The sequence below is a fragment of the Austrofundulus limnaeus genome, unplaced genomic scaffold, assembly GCF_001266775.1.
Source record: "Austrofundulus limnaeus strain Quisiro unplaced genomic scaffold, Austrofundulus_limnaeus-1.0 Scaffold32, whole genome shotgun sequence".
NCBI classification, from domain to species: domain Eukaryota; kingdom Metazoa; phylum Chordata; class Actinopteri; order Cyprinodontiformes; family Rivulidae; genus Austrofundulus; species Austrofundulus limnaeus.
Genome location: NW_013952434.1, coordinates 723,953 through 729,015, shown reverse-complemented (window position 1 = coordinate 729,015; position 5,063 = coordinate 723,953). Strand labels below are relative to the sequence as shown.

The window sequence follows — 5,063 nt, the reverse complement described above, 5'->3', positions numbered from 1 at the left end:
CATTAAATTCCAGTGAAATATATTTATGTTTGTGGTTGTAATGTGACAAAATATGGAAAAGTTCAAGGGGTATGAATACTTTTGCAAACCACTGTAAATCTCTTTAAAACAGTTTGAATAGCAAGAAGAAAAGTTGTGTTTTCTTCCACCCAAATTATGAAGATTCAGATCTTTTGAAGTAGGTGAACAGTTAGTGTCTTACCTGTTTTAAATGACTTTTTGAACAACCTCATATTGAAGACTAGCAGTTAGCTTGTCTGTTCGCTTAAAATCGAGTTTTATTTCTCCAAGCTGAGGTTGTTCAAAATGCTATCTCCAGCAGGTGAGATAATTATTGTGCATGTTCTTTCTAGAGAACCCCACTTCAAAAAATTGTGAGCTACAGCTTTAAGACCATACATTAAAATACTGACTTCTTTTCAACAAGAAAACATWTTCATGATAACCCTTTTGCTTATTTTCAGAATGGATAAAAACACAACTTTTGTGTTTAACAAATGGTTTAAAAATTTACCAAGGACTCATTAAAACGTTTGTTTCTTTGTGCTGATTTAGTGGTTGTCCAGGGAGAAAAAAAATCTAAAGTCCAGCGTGTCATTTGTCATGTTGCTTGTTGATTTGTCAACCCTCTGCTGCCTTAAATAAAATGATAAATACAGCCTTATTAACTGATGGATGAAAGAAAAAATTTGGTTTTGTTTTAGTGACATTCTGGACTGAACGTTTGCTGCAGAGTCAATATTTAGGTTCACTAACATTAGATTAATCCCCAACACACATTCTGAGCAGTAACAGATTGTCCAAGAGCTTTGTTTCAAATGTTCCCACTAACTTTACAGTCAATGTTGTTAGCAAAATATCTCAATAACCACTGGACTCATTTCAATGAAACCTTCAGGAATCAGTCATTGACTGTACATCTGTAAATGGCGAGGCTTTGAAGACAGCTTTATTACAGAATATTAGGCCTTTAATGAATCCAGTAAACCTGAAGCCATTTCCACATTAATATAATGTATCTTGAGAAAACTGCAGTCTGGTTTGTTATTATTTTTCATTTATCTGCATGCAACAATTCTTCCTCCGTGTCCCACAGAGAGCTGAGAGGAGCCAAATCGTTGTTACAGCTGACACCATTGTGTGCTGCTTCCTTTGTGTGAATCTCCGAACACACAGCAACTGTGGGTAAAGGGATGTGCAGCGACTCATTGTCCTCTTTTCCTCAGCATAAGCCGGGATCATTTTGACTCCAAATTGATCATTTAATTACATTTCTCATTAACAGTACAATGTGTGTGCAGCATTTTCATCTGAAAAAGACAGTTTTAATAAACCCACTGTTTCCATAGTAATAATATTCATTGMAGGAATGCACATCACCTGTCATATTCATGCCAGATTTTGAAATAAGATGGTTTTATGTAGAGCTGTGCATACACTGATTACTTTATGAGTTATTTTTAAATCTGTCCAGTGGTTTATGAGATATTTTTCTAACACAAAGACAACCAAACTCACTTGTGAAACATTGTACTTATTGTCAGTGTGCAACAGATGTTGTATTCAGCCTTTATTCTATTGGTCAATTCCTTTTTTTTGCACATCTGGAGTCACTTTGGTTTAAAAAGGATTATATAAAACTGTTTGTTGTAGATCAATGATTTCTGACAGGATATTTGCTGGAGACCATTCCTGAGAATCAGCCATTTCCCTCAAAAAAGATTTATTTGTAGATAAATCGTACTTACTTCAGAACTTAACCAGAACATAACTTTTGCGTGTTTGTTTTTTCCTTTCAAGTAGTACTTTTTTCTTTTTTTTTAGTGACAGGAAAAAGAAAACAGGCTTCACGACTTGAATCTTGCCCTTGGCTCCCCACTACAATTTTTCTTTCATTTTTTTTGCAAGCTTTKTCCTTCACTTTCCTTTCTCAGCCCTATCCCTACGGTTTCAAATCTAGGTTATATTCATTTTCGTACACTGAAGCAGGCAAGAGAGACAGTCATGTAATTGCCTGACCGTTCTGCATCACAAAAAAAAAGAGAGAAGAAAAGCTGAAGTCTGGTTTAAACCAGTGAGGCTGATGTCAGTGAAATGGAAGAATAAAGAATTACACCACATGAGAATTTTTGAATGCACCCCCCCCCCAAAATAAATAAATAAATAAATAAATAATATTGGGGGGATGTTTATGGATTGTGAAATATGCAAGGTCTTTCTGAAAAAAAAAAACACTCTTGATGTGGAAACTGTCCATGCCAGAAGGCTTAATGCACCCCCATACTATCAGAAAGGCTGAATTTTAAATTGTACTCGCAACAGGCTGGATGTTCCCTCTCCTTTTTCTCATGGAAAATATGTGGTTTCCAACAACAATTTAAATGTTCGATTTGTCTAACCACAGATTAGTTTTCTACTTTGTCTCGATCCATCATAAATTAACTTTGACCCAGAGAAGATGACAGCCTTTCTAAATGGTATTTAACCAATATTTGTGGAATCCACTGCAAACTGTGTGATTTATGGATGTGTTCTTGAGATCTATGGCGTTCCAGGGTATGCATGGGGTGGTCTCTCGTTGGTACCGGTTCCAGCAGCACTCCTGCAGCTTCTGTTTTAGCTGCTTGTGGCAAAACCATATTTAACATTGAACATCATGCGATCAGACCTGCTCCAAAATATCTGTTCTTTTCTATAAACAGCTAAAGCTCTTACCTGTATCTCCTCACAGATTCCTCTGGTTGGTCCCGGTCAAACAAACCACCCGTCCCTATAAAGGACAAGTCAACTCTAGGTGCTCACCTGAGAGGATTCACTCACCTGAAGAAACTGGGAATCCAGGCTGATCTCTCCTGAAAAGAGAAAATATCAAGTAAGAAAGCGTAAAGAATTGTTCAGATTGGAAGTCTGACTAACGCAGAAAAACTGATTAAATTTTCAGTTAAATTTATTTTCTGATGTAAAGACACCATTTCACTCTGAGCCTGTGACAAACCTGGTCACATATCCTGGGGGTTGTCCGTCTTATGTCAACATTGGAATGTTTGAGACATAAAATATTGCTGGAGTGAGGCACATGTTAAATAGAGACTTGCTGATTCCCTTACTGTTTGAAGTAAATGGCTGCAATTGATCACAAAGTTTAATACAGTATATAAGACTGCGTCTAAATTTCAGCTAATCAACCACAAAACATCCAACAAACGATTATCAATAACAACAAAATTCCAAACTCCAACTTTTAAACTATAAATTTTATTCTGTCCTGTGTCCAGATGTTCTCCAGTGTCATGCCCTTCACAATAAAAGCACAAGTTTTACTGTGCTTTTATTCCTGTTTGGTAAGTTTGGCAATCGGAACTGTTGAGTAAAATAAGTGTTTATGAGATTTAGTTACGCAAAGTAATAACTTTTTGGGGTCGATTGAGGTCGCAAATGTCGCAGGAAAACAAGCTTTCTGGTTGTTTGACCTGTTGACTTTCCCTTTGCGAGCATAAGGCCGTGCACGTGAGGCCATGACATTTTCAGAATTTTGTTTGTGATCCAGCAGCGCAGAGTTCAGTAAGCATTGACCTTTTAATGCTTGTTACACTGCAGCCTCTCCAAGAGTAGACACAAAAGAAAAGAGAAAAAAACAACATAAAAAATAAAAAGAAGAAGCTTGGAAGCGCTTTGGGAATTAATTGTTTGAATTCTGGCTCTCTGATGAAAACATTAGAACAATAGGCGGTCTGAGCGTGGGCTTTGCTTGCACACGTTTCTAATTTTTCACCAAAATCACTGCCGCCCCCCAACACATCTTATTTCCCTTGGATATGCAACACGCAGCCATAATAATGATTTAATCTGTTCCCAAAGCCGTGCACCGACTCCACCGGAGAGCTTCGACATGGGGACACTGCAGACACATTTCTGCAGGCCCGTGGTGCTGGTAGTCATTAACCTTCTACTAAAGCAATTTGGGCCAGAGAAGTATGTTTTGTCTCTAGATGTCAGGCAGGGGTGGAGATGAGATGTAGCCAGGAATACAAGAACCCATTTTTTCGCAAGGTAAAAAGGGCTATTTTTATTCGCCATGTGATGAATGGTGTCTGTGAAGGTGCCTCGGTCCTTTGCCACCTTCTCTCCCCTCACTCTCCATTTGTACTGTTCTATTTTCTGTTACCCTTTGTTCCTCCAGCCCTCCTCGTTGGCTTGTCGTCTCGTTCTCTGGTCTCAACCGCTCCCTCGTTTTCTCTCATCTAACTCCTCCGTCTCCCACACAGAATCTATCGTGGCTAACTTTATCTTCCTCTGTGACTTGCTGTCTTCCCTCTCCACAGCGGGTTCGCTCGGAGCCGAAGGCGACTCGCTGGCTGAGCCGTCGGCTGCAACACAGGACATGGGTCCTAACTCCCATCGCTGCTCGTGTCTTGTGTTGCAGCCAGTGGAGCTGCCTGTCTGACTCCTCCGCCTCTCTGACTGTCTGATGATGGACCAAACTCCCAGAGCAACATGGAAATCTATGAACCGCGGACTTGTCGGAGTCCTCGCTTTACAGCCTGCTTTTGAAAACTCACTGTCAATAGGGTTTTCAAATCAATACTTTGTCCTCTCGCATCAGACAATAAAGTGCTGTAGATAAAATAACACCTGTGTTGGGTTTTTGTTGGTAATAATGGTAACATTTCAGTTCAAAGAGACGTGTTTCAGTTTGTGTTTATTATTAGTATTTGGTGTCTTTTGAATTATAGGCTGTGTCCAAAACGGCAGGACGGGTCCTCCGAAGGTCGAATTTGTCGGCCGCATACGTCACAGCGCCGCGACGAAGGACGTCCAAAACGGAAGACTCCTCCGATGCGTCCGACAAATACGTCCTTCTTTTTCCCCGAATCGAAGGACAGGTCCGATGGATCCTTCCCGGCCCAGCATATCCCATAATGCATTGCGGCCCGACCGGAGGTTTTTTTATGCTAGTAATGGCGGACGAAGTGAGAGAAAAGATATAAAAATTTTATTTTTTTAGCAGTTGTAATTCTAATACTTTTATCATTTGTATGGACGTGTTTTTAAATATTATTTTT

General features: G+C 39.4%; 1 long non-coding RNA gene across 1 annotated transcript in view; it reads right to left on the bottom strand.

The window, feature by feature from the left end:
- Positions 1-5,063, bottom strand: part of LOC106515741 (uncharacterized) — a 19,442-nt gene that overhangs the window by 4,776 nt on the left and 9,603 nt on the right. Inside the window, exon 2 of the long non-coding RNA XR_001310040.1 lies at positions 2,821-2,852. This is a non-coding gene — a long non-coding RNA (uncharacterized LOC106515741). The remainder of the gene's footprint in view (positions 1-2,820; positions 2,853-5,063) is intronic.